This window comes from Pleurodeles waltl, chromosome 1_1 (assembly GCF_031143425.1).
Source record: "Pleurodeles waltl isolate 20211129_DDA chromosome 1_1, aPleWal1.hap1.20221129, whole genome shotgun sequence".
NCBI classification, from domain to species: domain Eukaryota; kingdom Metazoa; phylum Chordata; class Amphibia; order Caudata; family Salamandridae; genus Pleurodeles; species Pleurodeles waltl.
In genome coordinates this window covers 783,919,295-783,933,572 of record NC_090436.1, presented here as the reverse complement: position 1 = coordinate 783,933,572, position 14,278 = coordinate 783,919,295, and the positions used below count along the sequence as shown (strand labels likewise).

The window sequence follows — 14,278 nt, the reverse complement described above, 5'->3', positions numbered from 1 at the left end:
TACCTTTTTTGTATGGTGTGGACGCCATTTATTAATTTGTGGGATATACTTTGTAGGAAATGTTTTTTCTATCATTTTATTGTTCCTTATGTGGTGAGTACATTCAGCTAAGCAATGGACGGTCTGGATTTTTTGTTAAAAACACAGAAGGGGAAAATCGTTACAAAGACAGATAAATCAGTGAGGAGGAGGGAGAAGAATAAGTTCATCCAAAATACAGACAATCAATCAATCAATCATTGAATTTGTAGAGCGCTCTACATACCCGTGAGGGTTTCAAGGCGCTGGGAGGGTGAGGGAGGGGGGCAGTTGAAGTTACTGATCGAAGAGCCAGGTCTTGAGGAGTTTTATGAAGGTGAGTAGGTCTTGGGTCTGTCGCAGGTTGGTCGGGAGCGTGTTCCAGGTTTTGGCGGCAAGGTAAGAGAAGAATCTGCCGCCGGAGGTTTTTCGTTGGATGCGGGGGACGAGGGCGAGGTTTGCGGAGCGGAGTTGACGGGTGGGGGTGTAGAAGGTGAGTCTGTCGTTCAGGTAGATTGGTCCGGTGTCGTGGAGTGCTTTGTGAGCGTGGGCGAGAAGCTTGAAAGTGATCCTCTTATCCACGGGGAGCCAGTGAAGGTTTCTCAGGTGGTGGGAAATGTAGCTGCGGCGGGGTACGTCGAGGATCAGCCGGGCGGAGGCGTTTTGGATGCGTTGGAGGCGTAGTAGGTCTTTTCCTTGGATGCCTGTGTAGAGTGCGTTGCCGTAGTCTAGCCTTCTGCTGACGAGGGCCTGTGTAACCGTTCTTTTTGTTTCTGTCGGGATCCACTTGAAGATCCTACGGAGCATGCGGAGTGTGTTGTAGCAGGAAGAGGAGACTGCGTTGACCTGTTTAGACATGGTGAGGGAGGAGTCGAGGACAAAGCCCAGGTTGCGTGCGTGGTTGGTTGGTGTCGGTGGGGTTCCTAGTGCGGTAGGCCACCAGGAGTCGTCCCAGGCAGAGGGGGTGGGTCCTAGGATGAGGACCTCCATCTTCTCCGAGTTGAGTTTCAGACGGCTGTTTTTCATCCATTCCGCAATGGATTCCATTCCCTCGTGGAGGTTGGTTTTGGCTGTGCACGGGTCTTTGGTGAGCGAGAGGATGAGCTGTGTGTCGTCGGCATAGGTGAGAATGTTGAGGTTGTGTTTTTGGGCTACTTGTGCGAGGTGGGCCATGTAGATGTTGAACAGCGTTGGGCTGAGGGATGAGCCTTGGGGGATGCCGCAGATTATGTCGGTGGCTTCGGAGCGGAAGGGGGGAGGCGGACTCTCTGGGTTCTGCCGGAGAGGAATGAGATGATCCAGTCGAGGGCTTTTCGTGGAGGCGAGTTTTCAGGGTGCGGTGGCAGACTGTGTCAAAGGCGGCAGATAGGTCCAGGAGGATGAGGGCTGATGTTTCGCCGTTGTCCATTTGACGTCTGATGTCGTCTGTGGCGGCGAGAAGGGCGGTCTCAGTGCTGTGGTTTCGTCTGAAGCCGCATTGAGAGGGAGCCAGGATGTTGTTGTCTTCGAGGTGGCTGGTTAGTTGTGTGTTGACTATTTTTTCAATCACCTTCGCTGGGCAGGGGAGTAGGGAGATCGGTTGGAAATTATTGAGATCGTTGGGGTCTGCTTTGGGCTTCTTGAGGAGGGTGCGGATTTCGGCGTGCTTCCAACTTTCCGGGAAAGTCGCTGTTTCGAAGGAGATGTTGATGACCTTCCGTAGTTGGGGGGCGATGATCGAGTCGGCCTTGTTGTATACGTGGTGGGGGCAGGGGTCTGAAGGAGATCCTGAGTGGATGGAGTTCATGATCTTGCATGTCTCTGTGTCATTGACGTTGGTCCAGGAGGTCAGGTGGTTTGCACAGGTGGAGCTTTCGGGGGTGGGGTCGTGGATGTCAATGATCTTTCGGTGGAAGAAGGTGGACAGTGCGTTCTTGGGATGGAGGGATGGCGTTGACATTGGCGCTGGGGTTGGAGAGTTCTTTTACGATGTTGAAGAGCTCTTTGCTGTCGTGTGTTGTTGTCCAGGCGGTCTTTGAAGTGGGATCGTTTGGCTTGTCTGATGAGTTGGTGGTGTCTGCGGGTGGCGTCCTTGTGGGCTGTGAGGCTGTCAGGTGTGCGTTTGAGGAGCCATTCCTTTTTTAGTTTTCGACAGTCGCGCTTGGAGTTTAGGAGCTCATCGTTGAACCAGGTGGCTTTTCTTCTGGCTTGGTTGTTAGTGGGTTTCTTGAGTGGTGTGAGGATGTTGGTGCACTTGTCGATCCACTGAGTGAGGTTGTGGGCGGCGGTGTCTGAGTTGGTGGGGTCGGAGGGTGGGTTCTGGGCGAGGGTGTTGGTAAGCTGGTCTTCAGTAACTTTGCTCCAACATCGGCGGGGTGGTTGTTGGGTGCGATGGTGCTCGGTATGTTTCTTGTATGTGAAGTGGATGCAGTGGTGGTCGGTCCAGTGGAGTACGGTGGTGTGGTTGAAGGTGACGTGGGCGCTTGAGGAGAAGATGGGATCAAGCGTGTGACCGGCGATGTGGGTCGATCTGTTTACGAGTTGTCTGAGGCCGTGGTTTGTGAGGTTTTCGATCAGAGTGGTGGAGTTGGTGTCGTCGTTGTTCTCCAGGTGGAAATTTAGGTCCCCGAGGAGGATGTAACCCGTTGAGGTGAGTGCATGGGTGTTGGTGAGATCGGCGATGGATTCGCTGAAGGGTGCTTGTGGTCCGGGAGGTCTGTAGATGAGCGTTCCTCTGAGAGTGGTGTTGGGGTCGGTGTGGATGCGGAAGTGTAGGTGTTCGGCGGTCTTGAGGGTGTCGTCAGTGTGGGTGTAGACCTTGAGGGTGGATTTGTGGGCGATGGCTATTCCTCCTCCGATTCCGTTGGTGCGGTCCCTTCGGATGATCTTGTAGCCGTTCGGGATGGCTATTGCTATGTCGGGCGCAGAGGAGTCGTTCCACCAGGTCTCGGTCAGGAATGCTATGTCTGGGGCAGTGGAGTCGAGCAGGTCCTAGAGCTCGATGGCGTGCTTGCGTGCGGAGCGGTGTTGAGGTGTATGCAGTGGAGGTGATTTGTTCTGGTCTTTGTAGGTTTCGTTGTTCTGTTGCACGTGAATCTGCAGCTGTGGCATGCGAAGGGTCCGTGGGTGTTCCTTGGTGAGGACTGGAAGCATGCTGTGATGCGGCCGGGATTGAGGGCGTTGAGTTGGTCGGGCGTGTAGCGGCATCTGGAGATGCAGGGGTGTCGCGGACCAGGGGGGGTGGCGCTGGGCGTGTTCCAGGTGCAGACGGGCGCAGACGGGCTTGCCTCTGCCGCACCTCTGGCGCGCCAGCGGCGTGACCGCCATTAAGAAGGGAGGGGGGGAGGAGCAGCAGGGAGGCGGGAGGGAGTGGCGAATGGGGCGCGAGTGCAGTGGGACCGCAGGGGGGCTGCGGCGGGGAAAGCGGCTCAAGGAGAGCCCACAAGGGGCAAAAGCGGCAGAATAGCCGAGGAAACTGCAAAAGTGAACGGCACAGAAATTCAGAGGAACAGAACACGAATCACAAATAAACGAAGGCTCAATAATTCAAGGCACAGAACATGAATCAATAAACGAAGGCACAACAATTCAAGGCACAGAACACGAGTCACAATCACTTTAAGATGGTACAAAGCAAAAGTCTAGTGAAGCTTACCAGAGCCCACTAGAGACCAGGGATGAGGCGCAGGTGGAGGAGGGCCTCGAACGCGCGATTGGCAGCGCGTGCAGGGTCAAGGGCAGGGGGACAGCTTGGTGGTGCTGCGGGCGTGGGGGAGCGGTTTCCTGACCAAAATCAGGTACTTTAAAGGATAAGTGCACCTTAAATATTTAATATGACCCATTGAAGTTTAGGCTGTGGAGTGTCCTGGTTCTTTTAGTGCACTATGAAGAGTGACCAGCTGCTGTGTTCTATACATGTAATATTATTGGGGGCACTTTATCGCATGACAATAATATTGCGTCCTCGTCATTATACCACTTTGTATTAGAGTAAGAATACTTCCCAATATAAGAATGTGCGGAGTTATGAATATTAAATATGTGCTTACCAGACAGTATAAGGGTAGGTTGATGTGTTAGTGTAGGTCGACATTAATCATCTCGATATAGTGTCATCCAGTCATAATACCAGCACCGTGTCTAGACGTGGGTGCACCATTCTACTTTATGCGCACGTACACATTCCCTCGCTGGAACCTGTGCGTGGGTATCGGTTCATGCCTTTGTGATTGAGCCTCCCTCGGTTCCGTTAGGATGCACTGTGTGCCCGCGAGTTCGTAGAAACTGCTTGAAATAAGACTCGCCTCTTCTGTGGGATTCTGGTTTTGACTTTTAATAATGCCCACACCTATATTCCCCCTTGTCATCATCGAAGGCCAAGTTTATCTTCCGTCTTTCCTGGCATTCGAGCAAATTAGCAGTTTAAATATTTACCACTGGATAAATGCAATTGTTTAAATATTTATTGCAGCCCAGAGACGTTGTGGCGAATTCATCTTGGCGCTTTGCATCAGCGCGGTCCCCGGAGCTGCCGGTGCCAGATGTGGACATGCTTCTCTTGAAAACAACAGTATCGCGTTTATACTCAGAGCGCGGGATTATTTGCTTCCCAAGCAGGGGAACATTTTGTCGGGGTGGGCTTTGGGCTGTTGGAGGGCTGAGCCGAGCCTGGGAAGCGCCGTGTCTAATGTAAACAGGGAGATGGAGAAGGAAAGCGAGACGTCCCTCTGTATTTTATGACAAGTGCCGAGGACGTTCCGCACTGTTGAGTGTCTGACGTCATCCGCAACCAGCTTTGTACACACCGGTTTCTCTTTTGCTGGCTACGTGTACCTGCCGTATAACGGACACTGGCTTCTTTGAGGGCTTCTGATCAACATTTTGTAGTTCAAGCACAGATTTGTGGGTATTTTGTCTACTTCGTCTTCACAATGGCTTTGTGTCCCTAAAGAGGATGAAGAGACTAGGTGGTGGTTCTTAACCTGTGGTCATAGAATTAAATAATATCAGCCGACCAATAAAGTATAAATACTTAGAAAGCAAAATTGAAAACGCTCTATAAATTTGAAGGCATTTGAAATTGGAGGCTAAAAAGTGGGTAGGAGTCATCTTGATTCGTGGGAGCAGCGCAAGTACAGCAAACGGAATCCAGAAGGAGAATTGGTGAGCTCAATTAAAGCACTGGTATGCGCCGGTTACATAGCGCATGTACCAGAGCCTGTTACTGCTAGCGACTAGCATATCACTTTGTCTTTGGGAAATAAAAATACATTTTGAAAAGCGCCAACCCTCCCATTAAAATTTCAATGCTCGCATTTTTTGTTTATGAACTAAATGAAGAAAGGGATATTACATGAATTAAAAAGGTTGTGGGGGCATTCTATTTTCTGCGCAAATGTCAGTTGGAAGCCCGAAGATAGCTGTGTAAGATGAAATGGCGTGTTAAAAGGAGGAAGGTATGGGAAAGAAAGATAAGGGTGAAGCAGTGGCCTGGCGATAAAATCCAAGATGCACAGAAGGGTCCTACCGAATGTATGTCGGAACAACGCATGCCTGAAGAACGTGGTCGGAACAACAACCGCGTTGTTACCACTAATGCCTTTACCACAAATGCCTTAACGATTTTTTGTTGTAAAGGCATTCCTCGTGAAGGCATTAGTGAATGGCATGCATGGTTCCAGCATGTCCCCCCAGGCCACCCACCCCACCCCTAAAAATTACCACGACCCCCCCACCCCTAAAACCTAACCACCCCAACCCCCCACCCCTGCGCCTAAAACTATCCCAACCCCCACCCGCCCCTAAAATTACTGCAAACCCCACCCCTAAAACCACCCCAACCCTCCCACCCTGCCCCTAAAATATAAAACCTCAACCCCCACCCGTCCCTAAAACCTAAACCACCCCAACCCCCACCCGCCCCTAAAACCACCCCAACCCCGCCCCTAAAATTACCCCGACCCCCACCCCTAAAACCACCCTGACACCCCACCCCTGAAACCTAAAACCACCCCAACACCCCACCCTGCCCCTAAAATTACCCCGACCACCCCACCCTGCCCCTAAAACACCCAACCGCCCCACCCCTGACCCTAAAATTATTGCGACCCCCATCCCTGCCGCTAAAACCTAAAACCACCCCAACCCCCCACCCCGCCCCTAAAATTACAGCAACCTCCCCACCCCGCCCATAAATCCTAAAACCACCACAACCCCTCACCCCACCCCTAAAACCTAAACCACCCCGACTCCCCACACCCAAAAACTAGAAATACCCCGATCCCCCACCCGCCCCTAAAACTAAAAATGCCCCAACTCCCCACCCCTAAACCTAAACCACCCCGACCCCATCCCTAAAACTAAAAATACCACGACCCGCCACCCCATCCCTAAAGCTTAAAATACCCCGACCTCCCTCCCTTGCCCCTGAACGTAAACCACCTCGATCCCTCACCCCTAAAACTAAAAATACCCCAACCCTCCCGCCCCTAAAACAGCCCCACTTACCTGATCACGTCGTCCTCCTCAGCCGACTCCCTTCTTCTGTGCCTTAACCACACATGTGCGTCGTTCAACACATGTGTGGTTAAGGCACCAAACAAGGAAGTCGTGGTTAACAAAAGCATTGTTCCGCTTTCGTTGTCCATGACTTCGTTGTTAGGGAGTCGTGGTTAAGGCCGCTTCGCTTTTATTTATGCTGTGAGTATTACTATAAGGCAATGATCATTGATCAGCATCGTTACCTTTTCCAACCTGCAGAGGTTTCCAACTAAGCTCAAAGTGTAAACAAAAAGGAAAAAGCGAGGGGGGTTGGGGAATGACACAAATAGGATAGGCATTGAAAAAGAGAACCAAACCCAGTAAAACAGTAACAACAGTTTATTCATGGGTCTTCCTCGTTGTATTGTCGGCAGAGATATGTGACAGGCAGTGTTGCTCACATGGTTATAAACTTATAATACTAATGGGGTTCGCCCAAATAATCCCACATTTCCTTTGCAATATACAGAGCAAAAAAGGAGGGGAAAAAAGTGGGAACCAATTAATAAACAACAATGACATGGCAAACACTTGAACTGATTACCTGTATATTTCTGTATTAATCACCAAACCATCAGTCTAAGTCTTTGTACTCAAGCTTAAGACCTATTTCCATAATGATCTTGGCTATACTAGATTTTGTGATTTACCATACATACAACATAACAATAATGTACATCTTAACGTACTTAAACATATTCATATGTCACTCCAGTGCTGTACATTTTGGCATATTTGTGCATATCACATTAATACACAATCAAAAACATAAACATATAATGAAGAGCAACCAACACCGTAATTTTTCTCCACTTTTCCAATAGTTTGTATATATCTCTTTGACTTTTAAACAGTTTTTTTTGGCCACAGTCAGAGGTAGTCCTTATGTGTGGAGCACAGACTGAAGACCTCTACGTCTTCAGCTCCTTTGGTCTGTGTGCTTCAGGTTATTCCGATAATAGCCCTTTAATTTGTTAGAGACTCCTCCAAAACAATGTCGACATGTTATGGCCTTTATAGCTTAGGCCTCACCAGTACAGTGGAAGAAGGAAGACCTTACTCGCCCATTTTTGCAGAAAACGATTGTAGAAGTAAGGGAGACCTTACTTGCCCAGTGTTGCAGGAAACTACTGCAGTTAAAGTGCTATCTCCTCTAGCATCATACCTCTCCAACCCCTGTTGCGGTCACAGCAATATCTATGGTCTACATGTTAGTTGAAAGACTACAGCCTCAAGCCCTGGTGCTGCAATCCTGCTGGCAGTAAGGGAAAGATGGTGCTGTGAGAATAATGTAAAATTATGGACTCAAACGATCCGCATTAACCATCACAAAGGTCTGTGGGTCTCTCCATGGAGAGGATTTTATTTTTAAACTGCAGCATCCTGGATGCCGAAAGTATGCTGTTCAGGTTGTAGTGGGTTCTTTAGGAACCATTGACCAGAAGCCATTACTAATAGCCAATAGCCTTTGACTGGACATACTACCTCACTGAATCCTTCAGTCTACTACCTGTACTTGTGCTCTGATCATTGATAAGCTCTCCCCTTTACTTGCAGTCTTAAAATCTAGCCAGAAGAGGTTAGGTCTCTTGTTTTGGAGATCCAATATGGTGATTAAAAGATGGAATAAAAAAAGGAAAATATCCTACCTCTCGTAGTGAATTACTTATTGAGTTTTAAACTTTTGTCCCCTTGTATCTGTCAGCCTAATACGACTAATTTGAGATTGGTTTATAAAAAATCTTCATTAGACCTCTTTCAACTGATGACGTTAGAATCTTCTAAAATTAAGAGTTAGCTGAGCTGAGCTAGCTACCACCATGCCCACTTTGTTAAGGCCGCAATCAAATAAAGCAGGAGAAAAGCTAAAAGAGGTTGAGAAAAGAAAAACATGTTTGTGGGCTTGTGGTTCACCACTCTGCTAGTCTACAACCAGCAGTAAGAGCAGGCGTACTGAATCTTACCCTTCAGTGTCTGAGCGGTCTCAGCACTCACTGCTGTGGACTCTTGCCTATTAGTGCTATAAACTACTTGATTAACCCATAGATTACATTCCCTGTACTGCTGGTGGAAGTTGTTGTAGCTAAAGTTGTAGGTAAAGTTGGGGAGGTGGGTCACACACCTGATTTTATTGAGTCCAACTGGTGCAAACTATCACCATTTTAGTCATAATCTCAGCCCTGTAGTGAGAAAACTAGCACATTGGGAGATATTTCTCTGTCAGTTTTTTTTTTGCTTTAGACATGTTTATTTATGGAGGAGATAAACACATACAACTATGTACTACAGTATGACACAGTGCTTTAATGGGGGAATATCAGACCATTGCACATTCCATGCCAATAACATTTTGAAGAGTACAACTCCAGGTTGACACAACTGCTCAAGCTGAGCGTGTATAGAAGATAAGGCATCCGTGATATTAGAGTAGGGCGACCCAACCATCAAGACTCCCATAGCAGCCCGCCAGCACAGTGCCCACCCCTACAGAAACAGTGTAGTACACTATAACATATTAACCAACAACAGGACACTGTAAGTATAGTAAGCATCGACAGACCAATAGCGCAGCAAGTAATCGTCATTCATCCGGAGCATAAGGTAGGTACGGGTTTGGCATCATGGAGTGGTTCACAGCAGCATCCCAGGACGACACCGAAGCCAGAGCGAGGGGGTGGAGGTGGAGTCACCCACGGCGCCCCCCCTCGCGCAGCTCAACCGGGTGCGTGCCCTCCCATGATCTCCAGAACACACATATTTGCCTCAGGAACCCCTGGATTTATTACGCCAAGGCCTGACCACGACCGGGGCTCAACAAGCAGACGCACCAGTCGAAGGGCTCTCTCTCTCACTCTCCTGCACACCAGTCAACTCATTAATCATGGCACGCCAGAACTCCAAATCCCGGGCAGCATGCTTGTCCAAGCGTACCTTCCGCAGTAGCCCATTCAGCTAAATCACTCAGCCAGATAACTTGCATCAGGGGGGTCGGGCTGGCCCAACGAATCGCAATGCGTTTCTTCGCCAATATAAGCCCCAACTGTGCAAATCTATATGCAATTTTTCGTCCCTTTTTGGGGACTGTAATCAGGCCCAGCAGGCAGTGCTTCTCTCACAGCCGTAACCTCCCTCAGCATCTTCACCACTTGTTACCAATAAGGTTGGATAGAGCCACAGACCCATGCTATGGTTTCTCTATCAGGTTGAAAATACATGACCAGAAGAGTTGCTATCAACCTGCAGAATAGGTCAAACATGGAAATAATGTCAGGCAGTACATGTACTGATGATTGGGCATCTAAACTCTCAGAGAATCCCAGAGCTTCGACCTTTTATGAACTGCTAACTTCTCACGTTGGGGAAACCTCCCACCCACCAGCTTCAATCTGGAAAACATTGTAGTAACTCCTTTTCACCTACGTGTGGCATTGTCACTCTTTGTAACAAATCCATGATGCCTCTGGACACGACATGGGGCCGCATCTGCGCACCAATATCATTTCTTCTTTTTGCATGCCCTAATAACATGGATCTGGAGCTCCACTCCTACCAATTTCATTTTTTTTTTAGCAACGGTTTCCCACTTCGTGCAATGTGCAGGGATATCGAACCTAAGACGACTTGTTTCAAACCATGTTGCAAACAGGTCACAATATTAGACCCACACAATGTTTATTTATGGTGTCTTTGTTCAAAGTATGGCTTCAAGTCCCACAAAAAATGCTTTCTGATGCACCCAAAGGCTTTCAGGGAGCAGGAAGCTAAACTCTGTGTCGCCGAGCACAAGAAATGAGGTTGATCCAGATCACCTTTGTAAGGTCAGTTCAAGTTAAACAACAAATCAAAGAAAAGGCTTAAGAAGCACAAATGTAATTCTTCAACTCCAGACACTCCCACTCCAGGGAGAGGTGGTCATAGTCTGCATTCAAGGAAGCCGACTCGAGCTTCACCTTTCCTCGTTCCTCTTTTTCTGCAACAGTATTTCAAGAGGATGGAAGCCATTTTGTGGCCAGATTTGAATGACATACAGGACCTTCAGGCAGTCAACCATGATGATGACAATGATGAGAAAGCAGATTAGTTGCTTCCTCTACATTATATATCTATATATAAATCACATTATATATTTCTAAGCTAAATAACAGATTCTGTTCTCGAGGTACACACCTGTGAAACAGTGTATGTGAACAGTGGACACATTTCTAGGTCAGTATCTAACACTTCTCTTTCCCACACTTAGTTGGATTTATATTCTAACTCTGCAGACAGCCAAGGCAAAAGTTACCTCTAATTATAGTACATATCAGGAAAATAGGAGATAATACATAATTAACAAGAGCTTGAGCTTTCAAAGTCCTCTTGTTTAGGGCATCCTGTGAAACTGAGAGAAGGCACAGCTAACAATGAGAATCCCATTGGTGATAATAAATAGTATGCTTCACCCCTATTAATGTCTGTTATTGTGACATCATGTCCACCCCGATGGAACTTGGTTGACTTCCTTTGCCAGCCTACACTATCTTCAAAACCAGCTGCATCCTTTACAAAATCATCCCAACCAGCAGCCCGCTTATATTGCAGACAAACTAACCATCTCTGGTGGTGTGGTTCTTGGCACACCTGCTCCACAAGGACCCCATCATGGCAGACTATGAAGTGTAAAAAAGGAAAAAATCATGCCTTTTCCATCTGATTGGAGTGACATCCTCATATCCATCTTCACCACTCCAACGCTGCTCCGATTTAGGAAAGATTGGAAGACTCTCCTCTTTAAAGAACTCTACCTCACAATGCATTAACTGTCTACAACTCATCTTTCTGTCCTGGTACTCACCAACTTTATGCTTGCCTTTGACCATTTACAGTGGTCCGCTGCATTTTGGCAAGGTTTGTGCTATAGAAATACCATATACATACCTACATACACACACTTACACATTCAGTCCTGTCAAGTACATTTGTAGTCTGAAGATCTAGCGTTGTTGTCTTAAAAGGAGAAAACATTATTTATCACTTGGAGAACCATGGAAACAGGGCTTCTCCATGATTGTCCATTTTATGTCCTACTGACTGTCTCCTTTCTATAAAAAAAAATGGATAGACATTTTGTTGCATCTTTCTTGTTGTCATGCCATTATAGCGTAGGTTGCATGAATGAGTAATTAGGGTATCATTTTCTCCATTCTCACTAAATTAGCAGGCCATTTTAGAAATATTTACCTTAAACCTCACGTTGGCATCACTGAGGAGATTTAACCCAGTTGGCAGAACACTGATTTAAGAAACAAGTCTACCTTCAGTCCCTCCCACAGAGCATCCCGCCTAAGGTACACACTTTATAACAACTTGTTCTCAAGGATTGTGAGAAAGTGGTAAGGGAATCACAAGTGTACCTTCTGCAGTCTTTATTTTTTAAACATTTATTTAAATTTTGAGCATTAGTTACAGAAAAAGGAAAAATAAACTTTGCAGAACACATCAGGACATTATCATACCTGTCGGAATTAATGGTTTTACATATATGTTTCATAAACACAATCCTGAAATAGTAGGTGGGGTTTTGTGGGACTAAGTACGTCAACTAGACCATTTCAACCAAGACAGGTTTTTCTAGTCACCTTCTAGTCATGTAAAAAAAAAATGCTGCTATTACATTAGCCATTGTCCTACCTGGGCGAACCCCCTCTCGATATCTGCATGCCGTGGTGTATATCCTGAGATTTTTGATACAACGCTCGCCCATTCTTTGTGTTCTAGGATAAGTGCATTTATTTAGGCCAGCATAAAATTGTTCAGGTCACTTGTTTGTGTTGTCTGTACTTTGTATAGTTTTAATTCGTTCTCATGTGTTGTCAGATATCCCTTATCATGTCTGCCCATTTGGATACAGTCATCCCTCTCACTCAGACTTTAAAGGCCTTTCACGGTGTGTATAGTAGGGCAATGATACCCTGTAATATTTTGAAGAATTCCATAATCGGTGCCCCATCTCATCACAGTATACAGTAGTGCTAGAGAAGGGAACCTCCAGCACTCAGAGCATGGGAGTTCAACAAGTATTACTGGTGAATGGTCTGATAGTTTGAGTGTGATGTATCGAACATTGGTTGCACATTGTATTAGCTCATCATTCCCTAATCAATAGAGGAATAGCTGTTGTGTGCTTAAAAATAAAGGAAGAAACCCTGTTGGGGGCTGTTGGATCAGGCCCTTTCTGCAGGGTCACCCCAGATTTTTGCCTTCCTCTGCCAAACCTGTTTTTGTTGGCTTTTAGGGCTCTGCGCACTTTTTCCCTCCCAACCAGAGGTAAAGTGCTTGTGCTTTCTCCCTTAAACATAACATTGCCATACACCTGAATGATACATTTAATTTACTTGTAAATCGCTAGTGTATGGTACTACATGTACCCAGGGACTGTAGATTAAATGCTACTGGTGGGCTGCAGCACTTATTTTGCCACACACTAAAGTAGCTGTAATTAAATGAGTTCTGCCCATGTAAGCCGCCCTCATTTTTCTCTTTTTGATATCCTAGTTATTGGCTTTTTTTTTTTTAACACTCTAGATGAGCCCAAAACAATCTCACCCACTGTAAACAAACTCTGCATGTTTACTGCCAGTGTCCTCCTTTTAAGATAAAGCTGCTGGCATGCAGCAAGGGTAAGGGGCACTTGGCTTGTGACGGCTGAACATGTGTGCACACGCGTGTGCCAGCTTCATGTATGAGACCACTGTTGTATGCAGCCTGTTAACTGCACACAGGTAGCTTGGCACAGATAAGACTCTGCAGGGTTACATGTTGACCTGGGGTTGGCCTTATAATAACAGTGGTCCCTCATAGGGAAAGTCAGTGTGATTTACTGTCTTGTCCACAGTGACACTTTATTGTACACATAGAGGTAAATTTGCCTTGTAGTGCAGTTTCTCTTCCCTTTGGCCTACAGAGTCCATCAACATATCAAAATGGGCTGAAACGTGCACCAAGATCAAATCTTCAAGCTCCTAGAAGGTATCTATATATCTTATGGGTCATCCCGAATTGTCATATTTCTCTGGCTCAATCAGGATCAGGGCACAGGGCTTTTGTCACCCTGCTGGGTCAAGTTAATTATATTGCTCACCAGCAGCAGAAACAAAGCTGTCTCCACAAAAAGGGAGCAATTAACAGTGCTTCACTCGACTCCTGAGGAGGAAGGAGTTGGGAAGAAAATCTGCATTCATTAATTAGCTGTCATGCTGTACCAGGGGTGGGACAGTCCAGACCCACTTAACAAAGGAGAGAGCTTAACCTCTGTAGCCAACACAGAAGAGGGCTCCTCTTTGGAGTCTTGATAGGAAAGGCCCTGACAGTGATGTCAGCGATGGGTGGAGCTAAGGCCTTCAGAGGAGATGTGGTCAGTGACTACTGGATAGCACCATCTTGAATTGCAGCAATGTTTTGTGTAGGAGGATTGGGACAGGGATGGAGAAGTGTTGTGGCACAGTAGGATTAGCCAGGGGTACTTGACTTCTAGAACTTTTCAACCCCACTTAAAGATGTCTTGCGCAAGGGATCCAGCATGTTATTTGTTGGAGCTGGGCACTGGGACTGGACAGCAGTAGCCATAGACAACTGAAAGGAGGAACCCCCTGATGCACTCTTGGACTGAGGACTCTAACTGCAGTTGACCCCAGAACCAGTGGGTCTCTCTCCAGAGGACCAGGAAAGCTGGTCCTCTTACACCACCTAAGAACCAATTGGG

The 14,278-nt window shown here is 47.0% G+C and overlaps 1 protein-coding gene across 4 annotated transcripts in view; it reads left to right on the top strand.

The window, feature by feature from the left end:
* The window catches only part of ERCC6L2 (ERCC excision repair 6 like 2), a 1,058,011-nt gene that overhangs the window by 483,515 nt on the left and 560,218 nt on the right, over nucleotides 1-14,278 (top strand). The window lies entirely within an intron of this gene.